Here is a 21599-nt window from a genome sequence, read left to right on the forward strand (position 1 = left end):
ATATATTTTGTGTAAATTGAGAAAAGTCCTTACTGAAAATATAGAGAATACATACTTTTATTTTGTGTAAATTGAGAAAAGTCCTTACTGAAATTGAAAAACAAATAAATAAACATGAAAACACATAATTGAAAATGATCATAATACCCCTTTATTCACAAGGTCATATTGCTGTGAGGAAAGCAAAATATCCAAAATAAGAAAATCTAATTCGAACCAAATTCAAATTTAAAATTCAGTACAGATTTCTCAGATTTTCGATTAGAATCGGATCGTGTTTTTAAAAAAATCAGAAGCTCGGATCAAAATCCAAAATATATTATACAGTATATAATAAAAAAATATATTATGATCATAAATCTAACAAGAAATATTTTGTGTTGAACAACTATTGGTATTTTGATATTTGTTATATTAGATTTTTAAATTTTTGGTATTGGATTTTTTAATTTTATAGGAGTACATTTTTATGCAATTTCAGTTATTTCGGATCGGAATTCGGACTTTTGGACAATTCAAAATCGATCAGATTCACTTTCATAAAATTTCATATTTTTAGATCGAATTGAGCAAAAATTTTGTCCAAAATCCAAATACTCAACCCTAGATATTTATGTGGCTAGTTGTTTGTATTCAACTATAATTATTTTTTATAATTTCATTGTACTTTTATTTGATAAAAAATTATTTTTAAAATAATATTATTTTCGTTTTAAAAAAATGGTTTTGATTGTGGGTAACATAAATGTTAATGCAAAATTTATAAAATAAGAGAAAATAAAAAATTGATTAAAGTGTTATTAATACTGCATCCGTCCATAAAAATATGTGCACTTTCCATTTTCGTCCGTCCCACAAAAATATGTGCATTCCATTTTTGAAAAGTTATAACAGTTTAATAATGTAGGTCCCACTATCGACTAACTCTACTTTAACTACCATTTTTTCCCTCTTTCTTACTTTACCAATTTTATCTTAATTCCCGTGTCATACTCATTGCACATATTTTTATGGGACGAAGGGAGTAGATTAAAATAAGTGATGATGCATTTGCTATGTAGTATGGTACTCCTACCGTCTCACAAAGTATGTCCCAGTTTGACCTGATACTAGTTTTAAAAATTTGTTTGATTTTGTATTAAATGGAGGTGTGTAGTGGAATAGGGGTCTCATATTGAGGAAATTGAAGATTGTATTTAATGTCTATTTTTGGAAAGATTCTAATTGGAACATACGAAAATGGTAAAATGGGACAAACTTTGTGGGACAGACAAAAATGGTACTCCCTCCGTCCCATAGAAGATGTTTCACTTTCCTTTTTAGTTTGTCTCACTAAAAATGTCACATTTCCATTGATGGAAAAAGTTATCTCTCACATTAATATAAATATTACTCCCCCTGTCCCGCTTTAGGAGTCCCGGTTGAGATAAATTAATAAAAAATGCCTACAAAGTGTTAAAAGTGGGTCCCAACATCCACTACAACTAATAAAAGAGTGTTAAAAGTGGGTCCCAACATCCACTAAAACATTTATTTATTGGACACTCAACTAAAAGTGGGTCCCAACATCCACTACAATATTTATTTATTACACACTAAACACTTTTTTCTTAAAATATGTGCCCGACTCAACCGGGACTCCTAAAGCGGGACGGAGGGAGTATATCTTCTCTCTCCACTTAACACACAAAACAAAACCTCCTAAAATCTCGTGTCGTCCCACAAGTGTAACATCTTTTGTGGGACGGAGGGAGTAAAATAAGACTCTCCTCATTACAATGAAAAAACTTATTTATATAAATACTAATTTTAGAGTATGACCAAAAAAAAATATGAGTATTTTTCGTAAACAAATACTAATAAAATTTATAAATTACTCCCTCCGTTCCAGATAATTTGTCTCATCTTCGGTTCGTCCCACATAATTTGTCCGATTTCACTTTTTATTATTTTTTATAGTGGACCTCATATTCCACTAACTTATTCCTACTCACATTTTATTATAAAACTAATATATAAAAATATGACTCACATTTCACTAACTTTTTCAACTCACTTTTCATTATATTTCTTGAAATCCGTGCTCGGTCAAAGTGAGACGAATTATCCAAAATGGAGGGAGTATTTATTAACATAAACTTTTGTAATAAATATATTAAAATCATTAGTTTCACACATCTCATGTCATCTATCATCAATCAAGTCGCCAAATATCACTGCAAATCTGCTGGTAAATAGAGGTAATTATTTATTGAAGAACATTTCAACAACAAGATCCATTTAGGATATTTATAGATAAATTTTCAGACATGCATTCAAATTGAAATCTTCACATATATGTAAATTGCAAGTAAGATAGTTTTATTTATGTCCCATTTATAATGAAAAATTTTTTTATAGAGAAATGTTTTGGAGACATAATGTCTAAGACATAATGAGGTTAAAGTAGTCATTTTATATTGTTTTATATTTTTATTTAAATAAATGTTTTGTACATATACCATACTACCCTTGTGCATATAAAAATATTTATTTATATTTAAGAAGTACTTGCTTAGGAAAGTTGTGTACATTTATATGGATGACATATTTTAAGCAAATATATACTCTAATCATCTCACCATAATCTCCAATCTATCTACCTAATATCGGCTGCATCATATATTGAGTTTAATTTTATACTCCACTGTTTTGTTTAGAAATAAGTCCACAATCTCACCATTTTTTTCTAGTTCTGAAATTCCACTTGATTTAATTCTACTAACACGAGTCACGAAGACTTGGACAATACATGCCATATGATATCACCATATGATTTAATCTAATATAATGAATTTAAACTTTATTTTAAATAATACATTATACAATTATTTTTTTTAAATTCTAAACTTATAGGTACTTAATAGATTTGATACTCAATCTTAATTTTATTATTAAAAAACATTTTTGAATCTAGAATTTGTATTTATAAAATTAATAAATCAATTTAATTGCTTGAGTTTTTATAGCATCAAATAAAGATTCAAAATTTATACATGCTTTATTTTATTAATGGACAAAATGTTAGGGAACAACGATTTAAATTCGTATACTAGAATTAAATTGTTACATGGTGTCAAAATAATGTGTTTATAATTTAGAATTTTAAACATGATTATAGAAAAAAAAAAGTTGATGTGAGTGACTATTACTATTTCGTTGAACGATTGGCACTAAGAAATTAAGCATGTATATGCATGCAATCATTTTTATGATTCGGAATTTTAGTAATTATTTAATATTAATAAAATAATTTGACGCAAATGAGTATTATGCTTTCATTAGATGGTACAAGTAGAAATTAAGTATATAACATATGTATACTACTGGAGTACTATTTTACAATTTAGAATTTTAAACATGATTATAGAAAAAAAAATAAAAAGATGATGTGAGTGACTATTGCTATTTCATTGAACGATGACACTAAGAAATTAAGCATGTATATGCATGCAATCATTTTTATGATTCGGAATTTTAGTAATTATTTAATACTAATAAAATAATTTGACGCAAATGAGTATTATGCTTTCGTTAGATGGTACAAGTAGAAATTAAGTATATAACATATGTATACTACTGGAGTACTATTTTACAATTTAGAATTTTAAACATGATTATAGAAAAAAAAAAGATGATGTGAGTGACTATTACTATTTCGTTGAACGATGACACTAAGAAATTAAGCATGTATATGCATGCAATCATTTTTATGATTCGGAATTTTAGTAATTATTTAATACTAATAATTTGACGCAAATGAGTATTATGCTTTCATTAGATGGTACACGTAGAAATTTAAGTATGTAACATATGTATACCACTGGAGTACTATTTTACAATTTAGAACTTTAATTATTATTTAATTAAAAATTAAATATATTTATGTTCGTATATACTTTTTACAATCTAGAACTTTAATTATTATTTAATAATAAAATAATTGGATGCAATGAATATTTTTATTTTGTTGGAGGATAATATTAAGAAATTAAGTGTTCCTATACGAATATTAGACGATTGAATTCAAATGTTTTTATATAATACAAATTTTGTAGAAAGTCAATTTATGATATGGAGTATCTTTCTAAATTTTTGGCTAGCGGTAGAATCAGAAAATATTGACAAATGCAAAATTAGTGCATTGATTTGAAAAGTTCAAATCTTTATAAATCTTACCATCCGAAAAATGGTGAATAAAATCAAAGATAGTGATTTGATAGGAATTATCTTTCCTTTTATGAATAATTTATATTTATTTATTTATTAATTATTATTTAATTCAAAATAAGGGTATATTAGTCCATATTATAATTTGATTTATGTCAAATTGACATAGGGGTATTATGTCTTGGAGACATTATGTCTCTAAATCACATACTCTTTTTTATATTGTCTCTTTTAAAAATAAAATATTTGTTAAAATAGTAATAATATTATTTTTTCTTATTTTATTCTCTTTTCCATTTAATCATAAGGTAACAATATATAAAATCGTATGTTGAAAATATAATTGTTTCGTATTTAATGAAAGTGGAGGAAGAATGTACAAAAGATTCATAGACCGTACTTTATCGTGAAGAACCAAAGATGATTGATTGCTCAATGTTCATGTTCGATTCCTTCATATGCAACCTCCTGACTTCTACTCCCTCCGTCCACCAATAGGAGACCCATTTTCTCATTTTAGTCCGTCCGCGAATAGGAGTCTCGGTTCACTTTTACCATAAATGATAATGAGGTCTCATCTTCCACTAATTCATTTCAATCTCATTTCATTTGAAACTAATATATACAAGTGGGACTACTATTCCACTAATTTTTTTCCATCCATTTTTCTTAATATTTCTTAAAACCCGTATCACCCATAAATGAGACTCCTAATAGTGGACGGTGGGACTCCTAATAGTGGACGGACGGAGTAACTTCATAATCATATGATACTTTGATTTTTATCGAATCAAATCAAGAATTTCTAAAGTAAGTGAAACAATTTTATTGAATCATAAACGTTTGGGGAGCGAAAAACAAAAATTCATTGAACGATGAAAACGCTAGTAGAAATTCAAACAATCTATTGATTTTTTAACTTTTATATTAAATTTTGATTTTTATTTTGATTTATTAGTATTTTGGTGGTGTTATGAAAGAAAACAATTCAATTTAGTTGTAACATAAAAAACAATACAACTCAACTTAGTTGGAATGGAAAAGTATAATTTATTCGAGAGTGTGGGAATGAAAATATTTGATATTTTGGATTACGAATGATAATGTTTTCAAGTCATAATGAACTATATCTGTTTACAAATACATTAATATTAGTTTGTAACACAAAATATATCCGATTCTGACTGTATCAGTTCCTGACTCAATATCACATATAAATATGTTTATGATGTCAATTAATATTAATATATCAAAAATTTTGTATTATACTCCAGTTCTCAAAAATCTCATTAGAACCGCCCCTATTAAGTTAAGTAGTTGGGATTAATAAATAAAATAATTAGAACTAATTAACTCAATAATTAAATGGGTTTGAAACTTGAAAGGTGTGATTCAAATTTGGGCTAATACAGGTAGTATTGGGCTAGTAATTAAATTTAAGAAGAAATAAAGATTTTATGGCATAGCCCACCTTGCAGTCCATAAAGTATTTGTCAAAATTGGGGTCAAAATCAGGTTTGACTGTGCCAATCATATCATCAATTCGAACGCTAGTTGATTAGTAAATTATACTCCATTTCCTCTTTTCTTTGAAAATAAAAATTATTTATATTTTGATTCATCCTTTAAAATAAAAAATTTCTAATTTAAAAAATATTTTTCTTTTTAATGAGGTGATATTCATCTTTCACTAACAATATTTCAATCTTTTTTAATCTCTCTTACTTACCAACTGTAAATTAAAACTCATACCCTTTTAAAAAATTTATTTCTAAAAAAACGAGGAGTGTAGTAATATATAGTGTGTCTACGTGATCTTTGCAATATATATTTTGTCGATGATTTTCGTATACATCCTTGTTTTTTATACAAATTAAAAAAATACTCCGTCCCCGAAAATTATTCTAGCTATTCTTAGTAATTTTAATAACATATCAAAGTTGAGAGGTGTCGCAGACATATTACTGATGATGTTACTTGTATTGTTTGTGGGGGAGCACAAGAATCCATTGATCACGTCCTGAGATGCCCGACTGCCTCTTCTGTTTGGAGTAAGGTAGTCCCAAGAGATATTTGGTTCATGTTTATCTCTATTCCATTTGAGGCTTGATTGATTGAAAATTTGAACTTGAGCAACTCTTGGAGTACTATATTTGGTTTAATTTGTTGGAGACTACGGAAAAACAGGAATGTTAAAGTGTTCGAGGGTGAGACGTGGTCGGTGGATAGCATGATAAGCCAGAGCAGGTCTTGGGCGCGAGCTGTGCAAAACTATGTTACATGCAAAGTCAAGACCACAATCCCAGTGAGCAAATTAGTCAGTTGGTCCCCTCCAAGGTTAGGTAGCTGGAAGCTCAATACGGATGGGGCAGTGAAGGGAGTATCTCAAGTGGCATCAGCCGGTGGTGTTATTAGGAATGATGTCGGGATCTGGTTTAAAGGATACTCCAGGAGCTTAGGACATGGTTCGATAATTGTGGCTGAATTATGGGCCATTTATGATGGTCTGCAGTTTGCCTGGGACAACGGAATACGAAGTCTTGAAGTCGAGAGTGACAACCAAGCAGTGGTCTTTATGATTAACTCGAATAGAGAGGATGGAAGTTGTTTCAATCTCGTTCGAAATATTTGGAGTATGTGTGACAGAAATTAGTCTGTGGAAATCAAAACACGTATATCGTGAGACTAATTCAGTTGCAGATTTTTTGACAAGCTGGTCGTCAGGTCGGGATACATGTATGTATGTACCTACACGATGAGCCACCAATTGGGATACGGAACTTGTTATTGAGCGATCGTTTGCGAACCACACATGTTCGAGCTGGATAGGCTGTAGTATTTTCTTAAGGACTAAGCCCTCTCTTGTAAACAAAAAAAAAATACCAAAGTATATTACTTCTTGAAATTCATTTGAGAATATTGAAAATCCAAGTCATAGTGTGTTGAAAATCTGTATATACAAGTAAATTTATTAATTGAGTTCATTTTTGTATAGAGTACTAAAATTTATTAATACTTTCAAATATAATTTTATATCAGGAAACAAACTAACGGTCCTATCACAAGAGACTTGTATGATCTCTCACGTAAAGTGAGTTTTTTAGCAAAATATAAATAATCTCTTTTACATTTAATTTTTATTTTCTTTTTTACTTTTTTATTTTATATTCTTTTATACTTTATCATTTATAGTTTGCGGTGTGTTCCAATAAACTCAGCCTCAATCCTATTTTTCAGTTGTCATGTCATCATTTTTCATTTCGGTTCCAATACCTACAATACAGTCAGTTCCATTTCCATCTTTGCTTTCAGCTAGTGGGACCTATAATATTTAATTGATATAATTTCATTTCACCTCTTTCTTAGGCGGCACGAGATTATATGCAAATTTATTTTGTGTGTTGAGAGAAGAGAGTAAAGTAAGAGAGATGGAATAAAGTAGAGATAAAGGTGTTTCCATTTTAAATAATGAGTCATCTTAGTTGTGACAAACTAAAAAGGAAAGTGAGTCATCTTCAATGGGACGGAGAGAGTATATATTTTTGTGGGACATACAAAAATGAAAAGTGCACATATATTTATGGGACAGAGTGAGTATATTAAATGCGTTTCACATTTCACTATCTTTTTCTACGCACTTTCTGTTATACTCTTTGATCTCCCATTAGGAGTCCCAATTTACTTTTAGTTCATCCGTAATTAAGAGTTCCGGTTCACTTTTTAATATAAATAGTTGATAGACCTCATATTCCACTCACATATTTTCTTATAAAATTAATGTACATATATATACAAAAGGTCTCATATTTCGTTATCTTTATTCACCCACTTTTTATAGGAGTATTTCTTAATATCTACGCCGAACGACGTTGAATGAATGGAATAATTTTTAAAATTCGGCAAATGAAACTTTTAGTTTGGAACAGAGGCAGTAGTATAAAATATGAAGAATTAAGTACATATCTTTTCTCCATTTTAGGAAAAATTAGGTGGACCGTATATTACTTTTCTAATGGGACTTCCTACGACATTAGTAATTAATGATTTAATTAATTTTATCTTTTAAATAATCCATGACCAACAATGACCGACTAAGATACAAAATGCAGTGGAAATTAGATTTTAAATGGTTGAAGATAATTGAATTGATATACTTCCTATTTCTTGCAAGAAAGAGTTCCATCTTTTTATTTTTTGTCCATCCTTTTACAGTTCATAATTGAATTGATATACTTCCCATATCTTGTAGAAATTACTAGCGAATATGCATATGATGAAAAATAATAAGAAATTGGTATGATTATTTTTTTTTTTAACACTTCACCCCATCCTTAAAAGCTAAATGATAAATTTTAAAAAAAAAACATTATCCGCCAAACAACATATATCAAAGTTGTTGAACCAATTAGTACTGTTTTAAAAGCTAACGATAATTAAACTAGAAAAAAACACTCACGCCTCTCACAGTCAACATCAACGCCTGTTTCACTGTGGAGAGAATATGGAGCATCTCCTGACCCCTTTGATCGGCATTCATATTAATGAAGCTGTGCTTGATTTCTTCATACTTTTCTGCCTCATGAAGCACATGCAACTTCACCTTGTCGATAGTGGAGTTCACTGCAAAATAAAAACGATTAGAACTATACAAAATAAAAAAATATAACTAGATATACGTTTATAAGCAGTTTACCGAAGTTGTTCAATGCTTCTTCCATGGCGATTTAGATGTCTAGGAAGGAAATGACATGATAATCGACATATAAAGAAGAGGGAGGGGGGTAAACTTTGTTAACCTTTTCCCCCCTGCCCTCTATCATCCTCTATCATCTGCAACAAAGCGATTAAGAATTATTTGAAAATCGAGTACTTAACACTTAATTATTTGAAGAATTATTTAAGTGTAATCTACTACTAGTATTTAGATAATGGAACGTGTAGTAGTGTTTGTATTTAATAATGAAATAAACTTTAAAGTTGTTGATTAAGTAGGGTTTGGGTTCCCGATGTGATGTTTGGGTTTCCAATGTTAGTCGTCATATACATACCTCTCTTGATATGCCTCTCAGTTGATCTCTCATGCTTCTCGACCTTTCATTTTTGCGTTTCAGATTTCTCTTACAGAATCGTTCTTGTTTGGTGCAAAACTTTCAAACGTAGCGTCGTTTATTTTCAATGATACTCGTATGTATACCTCTATCTCGTGCGTCTTATATGTCATGGTCTGCAACATTTCTTTTTTGGTGTTAAGTACTCGATTCTCAAATAATCTTTAATCGTTGCTTCGTTGCAGATGATAGAGGATGATATAGGGCAGGGGGAAAAAGTGAAGAAAGTTTACCCCCTCCCTCTTCTTTATATGTCGATTCTCAGGTCATTTCCTTCCCAGACATCTAAATCACCATGGAAGAAGCATTGAACAACATCGGTAAACTGCTTATAAACGAATATCTAGTTATATTTTTTGATTTTGTATTGTTCTAATCGTTTTTATTTTGCAATGAACTCCACTGTCAATAAGGTGAAGCTGCATGTGCTTCATTAGGCGGAAAGGTATGAGGAAATGAAAATTCAATTTGAATTCCAATTCCATCACTTCATACTCGCCACCTTTCAATAGAATTGAGTGATAGTGTTTCTATTTTGTGATTTTACATTGGTAATGATACTCCTAGTGCTAGATATAACTTTATAATTGTAGTGTTGAGACTTTTGGTCAATGGTTGGACACCACCTTATCCCACTGGTCTTGCACTTTACACACTCATACACCCTTCCATTTGTGATAAGCTTCTTGAATATGTCATGAGCATGTAGAGGGAACTTTACTGCACCATCATCATCATCATCAACAACTTGTTATCTGCAATGACCAATAGCAAATTATAAGTAATACTCTCTCTAGCAAACACTAAATGACCTGATAACTATTTAACGTTGTACATAGATGAGTCCCTTCTTCATTTGAATTGTTGTTTCTCCACTCTTCAAATGGACTGCTGCAATTGCTAGCATATGCATCACACTATCAGTTATAATTGACCACATATCTGCTTTAACAAAAGCAAATGAGCAAATGTGCATAATAGGATTAGTCTCAATTGTGCCCGTGTGCACATTAAAATCTGTAAGTATAAACTCCCACTTATACACACCCTTAATTTAATTTAATTATTATATCTTATAGATATCCTGAAAACAGATCACTTCAATTTGGAGTGTTGAGGCATATCTTTACAGCGAGGTCTTATGGGTGATTTGGCAAGCAATAGCGATATTTTGCTTCATAATTGCGCATGATAAAACAATTTGGTATGTTTTAACAAAATTAATAACGATTGATTACAATACTTGCATATATAATTTTTTATAGAATCCTTTACTTGTTTTTTTGGCAGAGCAATAATGTACTCCCTCCGTCCCATAAAGATTGTCCCATTTTTCCATTTCGGGACGTCCTCATTTCACTTTTTACCATTTTTGGTAGTGGACCCCATATTCCACTAACTCATCCCTACTCACATTTTATTATAAAACTAATATATAGAAGTAGGACTCACATTCCACCAACTTTTTCAACTCATTTTTCATTACATTTCTTAAAACTCGTGCCCGGTCAAAGTGGGACAATCTTCGTAGGACGGAGAGAGTATTTGCCAATGCAAATGTTACCCAAGATTTACCCTTCAACAAGTTACTAAACAGTTGGAGGGGCCCTGAAATATGCAGACATGTTATCAAAGGAATAAAAATATATGTGTTAGTCCAAGTCTTTATTGGATTAACAACAACCATATTGATATGCAAGGATGAATATGAAGTATCGATTCTTGACTTTGACTTCACTCATAGGTACGAATAATAATTTCAATTCAACTTCAATAAGAAAATTGATTTTGAGGTAGAATAATAAAAAAGGAAAGTTTTCAACAACTTCTTTCTTATATTTTTCCTTTCTCTCTTACTAATAATATGGACCCCACATTCCACTAATACTACTTATCTTTTACTTTTTTTTCCTTCTCTCTTACTTTTAATATAGACCCCACATTCCACTAACACTACTTATGTCTTACTTTTCCAGTTTCATGTTAAAACCCGTGCCATTTCACAATGTGTCCTATTTTTCGTGGACAGAGGGAGTATAATTTTTTTTAAGATTAAAAGTTTTAAATCATAAGTAGATAACCATTTAATTTATTTACATATTCAAAAAATATTTGGAAATCCTAAAATCATAAATAGATATCCATTTAATTTGATATACCGTTCAGAACGGTATATCGAAGTTCGGTACGATATACCGAAATTTCGATACGGTAACAGTATAAATATTATTTATACCGAAATTTCGGTATATACCGTAATCCGGTATACCAAAACTTTCGATACGGTAACGATATGAAATTCTTTCATATCAATATTTTCGATATGATAACGATACAAAATTTTCGGTACAACATACCGTATCGACCCAGCCCTATCCTCACCCTTTCGATCGGCATTCATATTACTGAAGCTGCGCTTGATTTCCTCATGAAGCACATGCAACTTCACCTTGTCGACAGTGGAGTTCACTGCAAAATAAAAACGATTAAAACTATACAAAATCAAAAAATATAACTAGATATACGTTTATAAGTAGTTTATCGATGTTGTTCAATGCTTTTTCCATGGCGATTTAGATTTCCGAGAAGGAAATGTCCTGAGAATCGACATATAAAGAAGAGGGAGTTACGGAGTAGTATCTTCTAATGAGACTTCTAGTACATTACTTAATAACTAGTGGTAACCCACGTGCGATGCACGACGGAATATTTTTCCGTTGTACGATTTTAAATTATTAATAATGAAAATGAGAAACAATATAACTACATAAAATTTTAAAATAGTAAAATGTACTACTATATAATAACAATTCAATAAATATATACTTGTCAATTCATTTTACACCTAAAGACATAAAATTAAACATATTTAAAATAGAATCAAGACAAAACACAATAATTTGGGCAGTGAAGAGAGTATATATATCACACTTTGAAAAATATATTTAAAACAATCCTTCATATCTCTCTACCAAAAATAATGAATCACACTTTTAACAAAATAACTATATTCGAGAATTAGAAACTGCATGTTTCGAGATGTGGTACTCTAATTAGGCAATCAAAGAAAAAAAACAACAATAAATGAAATGAAAATTACAATAAAAATTACTCCCTCCGTCCCACTTTAGGAGTCCCCCGATTTACCATTTTTGGGTGTCCCACTTTAGGAGTCCTGGTTGGAATATTCCATAAATGTTATTAGGCCCCACATTCCACTAACTTTTTTTCACTCACATTTTATTATAAAACTAATATAAAAAAGTAGGACCCACATTCCACTATCTTTTTTCACCAACTTTCCTTTACATTTCTTAAAACCCGTGCCGAACTCAACCAGGACTCTTAAAGTGAGACGGAGGGAGTATAGAATAAACCGAACTATAAGAGTCCGTTCGGTACACGAAATTGGAATTGAAATTCTATGGAATTGAATTATAAGAAATTGAATTCTAATTCAATTCCAAATCCTCTGTTTGGTATAACTAAAGTATTGTCATGAAATTGTATTATAATTTCAATTCCTTTATTTGGTAACTCACATAAGAATTGGAATTGAATTTGAATCAATTTAATATTCAATTTTTTTTAAAATAAAGTATTTTTGAAATATGGACTAAAACATTTTTTCATTACTAATCTAAATCAAGTGCTTTTAATTTGTACCTACTTTCACTTAACCAAATTTTTTTGAATAAAAATGAAAATCATGTCAATATTGCATCTCTAAACAGAAATCACACGTAGAAACAGCAGCAGCAACAACAACAACAAAAGCAATTTAAGAAATGGAGTTTCTCCATCTTCTAGTAGTTGGCAGCTGGGATCCATTGTCTTTGGCGTGTGTCATCTTTGTGAGCTTGCTGAGTTTCTTCCATCCAGATGTTCATGCCGACGTCTGCCTGGGCTTGGCCAGCTTGTTGAAGTCGCGCTGCAACATCTCCATGCCAAACTGAAGCTCCAAATAGTCTTGACAGTCTCCAGCTCGAACTTGAGAGTGTTGATGTCCTTCTTTGCCACTGTCTATCCTTCTTGAAATGATGATTAAGGAGTTCCCTCCAGCAATGTCTTCCGGTTTGACACCATGAGTTGATACTGTGACTCCCCACCCTCTTTCATGGAAACCGCGTTGCTTAACAGACAGCCGTGCATACACGCATCAACAGACAGCTTTTGGCACTCCATCACGCTGCACGTCCTCTTCCTCTCGTGCTCTGTCAGCGCCGGATGCGCCCACACATCATGTTGAAAGATATGAAATGGCAGTAGCAATGTAACAAGCTGGACTCATTTCTAACAATGTTACCCTAAGTTAAGAGTCAACAAAAGGTTAGCCAATATGATAAATGCTGATTGGAGTGATTAATGAATTAAAACTGAATGATCCATGGAAAACATTGCAAAGGAAAGGAAACACCAGCTCTCAATGTTTTGTATAGACATTGTTGCTGAACATCAACTTTCTGAAATAAGGTGATGACTGGACTACAAGAGATAAGAGATAAATGTATGTGCCACAACATATCTTATATGTAAAAAGTAGATTTGGTGCAGCAAAACGACCATGCATACTTCATTTTTTTTGTCAACATATCATACTTAATCAATGCATAAAAACCATAGCATACTGATCCCTTTTCCACTTAGCTAAGGGCTATGTCCATGAAGTCTGCTGTTGCAAAGTTGTAATTAAGTTCGACATAATCAAATCCACAGTTCCATCAGCAGCAAGACTTCTAAACTAATAAATGAATGAAGTCTAACTTCACTCACTCAATCATGAGCTAAATGGAACAGCTTCTACTATATTATGCATTTTAGCACCTTCCTAGTAAGAAATTACCATCAAATTTAGCTCCTATAAATTATTTTTATGCGTTCGTCTGTGTAGGTTATTACAACAAAGAGCATCACACACGAGACGGAGAAAAAAACACAAGGATCACCAAATTTTTCTATAGAAATAACTTCAAAGGAGCTACAATTTATTTTCTCCAAATTTGTTTACAAAGATGACTATTCTAAAATGGCTACAAGAAATGCAAATTGAAGTTGCCTACTTTCAAATATGCGTTCTTCGTTGTTAATTATCACCATACTCCTGTCTCTAACTAGAACAAGTACACATTATTAGATAGCTCTACTTTACTCACCACAAATTGACATTGACAATTTTTGTAGCCATAGAATAGTTATCTTTCAAGAAAAAATAAAGAAATGCAAATTGAAGTTGATCCAGTAGCCTCTAGCATAGAAATTTCAGTTTAAGAAGACACAAGCAGCGTGTGAAAGCATAGAACATCCAACATCCCCTTTGCCGACCGATTTTATAATATATAGTAAAATCGGAAGCATAAAAGAGGAGGAGGTGAACTGGAAATGCATAAATGAGGAAGAGGTCGAATCGTTACCTGATTCTCCATCGATCGTAGAGATGAATCGGTCGGCAAAGTAGCTGAGAGAAGCTAGGGCATACACGCGGAGAGAGAGCAGGATGGGCAAATTCGCAGAGAGAGGAAGAGAGGAAACGCGCATAGTGAAAATTTTAAATTTATACGTGGCCCGTTTACATTTTGACCCGAAATTAAGATCCGCGTGTTTTAAAATTTTGACCTTTTTTATGGAATTGATTTACAATTCTTTTGTTAATACATGGAATTAGAATGGTAGAATTCGAATCGATAGAATTGAAATTCAATTCCAAATCCACCTATATTTGTGTTACCGATCCAATTCCAATTTTAAGGCTTGAATTTCGTGGTATCGAACGCACCCTAAGTTTTGTCGATAAAAATCCTCTTTCCGCATGATTAGTGCTCTTGGATTGACGTATTATAACTTAAGATGAAACAACTTCCTCCTAACGTATATAACACCTCAAACCCGCTAGACACCGATGAACTTGATAGAGCTCCAAAAATCGAGTAATACAATGTTCCTAAAATGTACTATAATAAAAATGTTGAGAGCTTGGGAGTGAATGAAGAGTTTGTCCCAACTAAGATAACATATTTCATTTTTTTAGAAATTCTCTCTCTCCGATTAATACATCCAACCATTTTTTCTCATTCTTATTAAAATATTCACATTTTTTTTTCTCTCTATTTTAATACTTACACCTACATTTTCCCTCTCCAATAAAATACTTAAATCAATAATTCTTAAAATCCCGTGCCGGCTAAGAAATGTGTCATCTTAGCCGAGATGGAGGGAGTAGTTTTTAACACTAATGAATAACAAAAATGAACCATAACCCCAAAAGATTAGGGCAGGGTAGTCAAACCATATGATCGACGACAATTAAAAAATACTGAATTTAATATAGTCTGCGAAATAAGATACTCCATAAACAAACCCAAAAAAGATTATTTTAAATTAAAAAAAAAAGGTATAAAGAGAGTACAAATCCACACCACATAAACTACACGAAGTTAGCCAACTCAAAATGAGTTTGATGCAACTGGCCATCGACAAGAAGAAAAGCACGGACTTTTTTTATGCAATCACACAAAATATAGTAGATGATATATAAAAGAAAAAAAACATTTTCCAAGCAACGACCCTTTTCTTACAACATCACTCACATTTGTTCCTTTCCTCTTGTGTGAACTAAAACACCCAAAACAAAGTGTGAAATAGAAACAATAATTAATTAATTATGGTTTGAGATTTAATGATTGAGATTTAATGATTTGAGATACATGTTCAGCTCCAGGCTCATCATCCTGCATGTTACAAAAACAAACACACATTAACTAAGGCTTAGGCTTATGGTTATAAATAAATATGCAGATTTGAGATGACTTACACGATGGCTGAAATTGAAAGAAAAAAAACAACAATAAATGAAATTGAAATTACAATAAAAATTATAAAATAAACCGAACGATAAGTCATGTCGAGAAAAATCCTCTTTCCGCATGATTAGTGCTCTTGGATTGATGTATTATCACTTAAGATGAAACAACCCTCCTAACGTATATAACACTTCAAACCCGCTAGACACCGATGAATTTGATAGGGTTCGAAAAATCGATTAATACAATGTTCCTAAAATGAATAATAAAATGTTGAGAGCTTGAGAGTGGATGAAGAGTGCTTTTATTGCCGTGTAATTCATCTACACTCTATGCCTTTGCCTTTTATAAGCACAAAATTGGGACATGAAAGATCATATAATTAAAAAATCATAAATTATAATATTAAGAGAATAGAGGTTACAAAATTTGTCAAATGCTCATTATCCTATTTAATATTTGTAACCGCCGGTTATTCATTTTAATTCAAATAAATATTCATGATAGTTATTTATAAATATTCAAATTCATGCCTAAAACTTATAAATATTTAAATTTATTTCTAAAACTTTTAAATATTTATAGTTAGGCCAAAGGCCCAAAACTCGCCGCCTATTATATAAGTATATTTTATAAGATATAAATATAGATTTAATTGATTATCGTTTAAATAATCCCTGACCAACAATGACGGAGAAAGATACAAAATGCAGGGAAATTATAAGTATTTGATATTATGAATTTGTGACAGTCATCATTATATATCGTTTGCTAATGAAATAGTATCAGTTGCCCTCTACGACTGCCACGTGCTTGGGGGGTCTAACTTTTGTCTTTTAGTGCTCTATGTCACTCATATATCATAGTGGCGTCATTTTTATTAATTTCTAATATTATTACTTTATTTGTTTGCGAATTTTGCGATTATAGAAATTGTAAAAGAATTTGACGGTGTTTCTAGTTTTGTGATTGCACTTAGAATATAATTTGATCCATTGCATGGTTGTAATTAAATTAACTATATTGAATTTGTGTGCTTAAATTAAGATATGTAGGCATAGAATTTATATTTCATATACTCCCTCCCTCCGAGAATAGGAATCCCGTTTTTCTATTTTAGTCCGTCAGCGAATAGGAGTCCCAATTCACTTATACCATAAATAATAATAGGGTCTCATATTCCACCAACTCATTTCACTCACATTTCATTTAAAACTAATATATACAAGTGAGACTCATATTCCACTAACTCTTTTCCACCCATTTTTCTTTACATTTCTTGAAACTCGTGCCGTCAAGGAATGAGACTCCTAATGGCGGACGGAGAGAGTATTATGTTTATTATTTTTTTTGGGAAAATGCATTAAAATACATGATTTTCAAATAATTTTAATTTTGGACATAAACTATAAATTCATATACAAATACAATCATTTTTAGTATTTTTCAATTTTAACATGGCTAACATTTCCTCATAATTTAAGGTGAGGGAGAGACTCGAATGTTCATAACGCTTAAATAATTGATGGTATACTAAATGGCATAGATTACAAGCAAAATGGAGTATTATTTATTTTAAGTGTAGAATTAACTAAAATTTTATCAAAATTTTGGAACAACTAAAAACAAAATTTTGGGTCGATGAAGTATTAATTAGCTAGTAACCTTTTGCCAAGAATACCTATACACAACAGTACATTTACTCAATGACAAAAGTGTAATATATATTTAATTTGCAAATGAAGTAATTTGAAAGCAATTGCATAAATACAAAAAAAAAAAAAAAAAAAAAGAGGGATCGTTTTCATATTTTATTTTTGGTTATATTAGCATACTGCAATCTCAACTATAAATAAGTATTGGAATAATTTGTTACTATAAATCCATACACTGCAAAAATTATTATTTAAGGTAGTAGCATATGGTTAATTAACGTCAAACACATCCATAGCGTGTGGAAACACGCAGTTAATTAACGTTATAATACATCCATTTTAAATCCTATTTGACAGACTGATCATAATAATCGTTCTTTTAATTAATCTTAATTGTTCCCAGCATAAACTCTTTTTTAATAATTGGTTGGTAGAATTATTAAGCATGAAAAATCTTGAAGGTCAACTTATTAAATTGCTGACATTCCATATTTTTAACACTACAAACACAAAATCCATGAGGCTGCCAACAACTGCCATCAAAGAAAACAAAATAAAAACATCAATTTGTGAGAATTTAGCCGAACAATTTTTTCATTATAATAATGAATGGTAATTATATGGTATGTCCAGATGTCCTGTTTTCATATCGTGATTCTGACATCAAAATTCTCCACATCTTATTCCAAAAAATAACTTACTCTCTATTCTCCACATTAAATAAAAATTATGGGACTATCCTCTTATTCTAGCTGTAATTAAGTGGCTAACATTTTAGATAAGTTCCCCCATTTCTTATGTACTTTTAAATATAACTTTTACTAATAAAACAATTCAACTTATATCTTCAAGTTTAATTGTGTGTTACAACCTCATAAGAAATTCTTTTGCTTAGAATTTTAAATTATTTTGTGATTTATTTTACCAAAAACAATGCGCCCTAATATTGCACGGTCTTGTTTCGTCCAATTTTCCTTTCCAAATAAGATATACGTATTCGACTTGAATAAGATATAAAAAAAATTCAGTTTTATTAAATTTAGCTTATAAGATCATATGATGGTTTAAGAATATCTGTTCCAAAAATTATATACCAAACGCAACATTAAGCATATATTGACATAATAAAATTTTGATTCGCGGACAAATCATCACAAATCGGTTAAGAAAGTCATTATCCCTTTAATTTAATTGATTAATATAGTTGCTTTCAAGATTGTTTTATCCTTCTATGTGTCAGCTCATGGCTGTTTAGAGAACCTAATAGCATAATTAAAGTGCTAATAAACAACTCTCTTATACGATTATAATATATATCTATAGATATGTCTAAAACCATATAATTAAAGTGGAAATAACAATCATACATATATAAATAGTCTTTATTAGGAGAATGAAACAGTCACAATCATTGCTTTCGACTCATAATGCGCGTGCAATGACCGGGTCCCACTATCATATGAATAAATAAATACACAGCTCTATATATTTGAGAAGCTTACTAGTATATTAAAGTATATTGTAGAACTAAGCAAAGTTAGATGCAAAAGGAATATTGGCATTCTTATTAGTTCAACTTCATCTCGACTATTCTAAAACAAATAAATTTAATTATTCATGCTTTGTGATTCACTAGATAGGGACAACGACCAAGTAGCACCAAACGAATTTTCAATTCAAATTTTTGGGCATATTTTTTTGTAAATATTATATACACTTCCATGTCATGCTTTTGTTATAGTTTATCGTATCTATAAATTTATATAATCTAATTGATAACTTAATAACATACCCAACATCCACGCTAGCACTGAAATAATAGTATTATATTACTATAACACAATAAGCATCGATCAGCGTTAGTCTTATAGACACATTTATACACCCCATGATTAGTAAATGTCCCACCTTTACATATACTTAGATTTTAACATAAAATCTTTAAAGAAAAATAGATGGAAAAATCATTAGAATATGAGCAATACTTTTACATATTAATTAGTTTGATCAAAATTGTAAGTGAAATGAGTTTATAAAGTATGAGACCGAATTAATAAAAATAGTAAAAGTAATATGACATATTTAATACTAAATATTCCAAGCTAATTATACGAGACATTTAAAGATGGACTAAATAAAGAAGTAGTATGGAGTATTGTGTAATCGAATGTATATCCTCAATTGCTGATCAAATATTTTATCATCGCACGTCTTTGTGTGTGATAATATGAAATCTCCAAGTACTATAACTATTTTTCCAAAACTATATATATGATTGAGGTGGTCCTATTCTAATGCTTATAGCACCCTAATCCAAAATCAAAACTAAATCTCCATTATTGGATTTAAAAATGAGTGGATGAGATTAAAGCTCACAAATCTCAATAAATAGTAGACAAAATATCAACAAAAGGGTAATATCGTCATTATGTTATCATATGATAATTTTCGTGGGTGTTTTTTTATATCAATATTATGTATTACAAATATCAACAATATGACATTAGAATATCAATACAAGGACAAGAAAATATCAACACATTTTTATTGAGATTGGACATGCATAATATTGAGATTTTGCCTACAATATATTGAGATTTTTTGTTGCGTTTGTTGATAAAAACTACTTATCAACATGTACGAAAATTGAAATATAATTTATCAAATTTCATCACCCAAACATCGTCGGAACATATGCAATTGAGATCTCGTTGGAATCCTTATTAAATTATCTTTAATTTGATATATTTTTTGCGAAAAAAATAATTTAAATTGAGAGAGTTACGTAAATTTAAAGATTTGAGATGATTTTGAGAAGAGAGAAAATAGTTAGTTATAATTACTACATATAGGATTTGACATTAATACCCTTTTTATTTAATTAATAATTAATTAAATTTAAAATATATTACACTTGACATATATTAACCACAAGATCTTTTAATCTAATGATTGAAAATTGGTCTCAATTTGGAATTGATAATTAGTTAGCAATTGATTACGTCCCCTGATCGAAGTTATCAAATTAAGTTAATCTTTAAGCTATTCAAATAAGAATAAAATATATAACAATCTGATCAAATTTAATAAAAGAAACTCGTATAGGAGCTTTTGGAATTTGACCCTATTCAAACCTTCGATTTAACTCTTTATAAGTTAAGTAATCCATTAATTACTTCATCAATAATTGCTTGAAAATTCTACCAACCTTAAATTGGCACCCACACTCATGCCGACATGCGCGATACATCAAATTGTCACACGCTAGTCAACCCTATAAAATTTTTATTTGTCAAAGTCATCTGCAACAAATGTATACAATCAAATCTAGTGGAAAATGTTTAATTCGAGAAGTAGCTTTTTAAAACACGATTTTCTAGTTTTCCCACAATGTCAGTGGACGACTTAATAATGTTAAATGCTACATTTCCAAAGATTGATCATTCTTCCGATAAGAACGTGTAGGATAGGATGTTCATTTTTGGCTTGGTTATTGGGTGTGAGTGAATAGTAGTTTTGTGGCATAATTTTATCGATTGTCTTGTTAAACTCTTATGTAATACTATTTTTTTTTATTATTTGTAGCAATTTTAATGCTGAAAAATGATTCGTCATTTTGATGAACTCAGTCCTCACAAGGTAGTTGGTCTCAGGTTATTATGACTAATTCCAGCTAAATTAACAAAATTGTATACTCCTTTTGTACACTTAGGTGGTGTTCGGTTGGCATGACTAATATTATGAGACTATCCATTTAGTATTAAGTTGTGAGATTATTTTAGTTGGATGAGGGAGGCTATGATTAATTATCATGAGATTATCCATCTAAG

General features: G+C 30.4%; 1 long non-coding RNA gene across 1 annotated transcript; it reads right to left on the bottom strand.

The window, feature by feature from the left end:
• Positions 1-12993: 12993 nt before the first annotated feature.
• Positions 12994-14841, bottom strand: LOC125212592. The gene is made up of 2 exons (XR_007174753.1): positions 14729-14841; positions 12994-13624 (listed from the first exon to the last, which is right to left on the bottom strand). It is a non-coding gene; the product is annotated as an uncharacterized LOC125212592 (long non-coding RNA).
• Positions 14842-21599: the final 6758 nt, after the last annotated feature.

Source organism: Salvia hispanica, chromosome 3, assembly GCF_023119035.1.
Source record: "Salvia hispanica cultivar TCC Black 2014 chromosome 3, UniMelb_Shisp_WGS_1.0, whole genome shotgun sequence".
In the NCBI taxonomy this organism is placed as follows: domain Eukaryota; kingdom Viridiplantae; phylum Streptophyta; class Magnoliopsida; order Lamiales; family Lamiaceae; genus Salvia; species Salvia hispanica.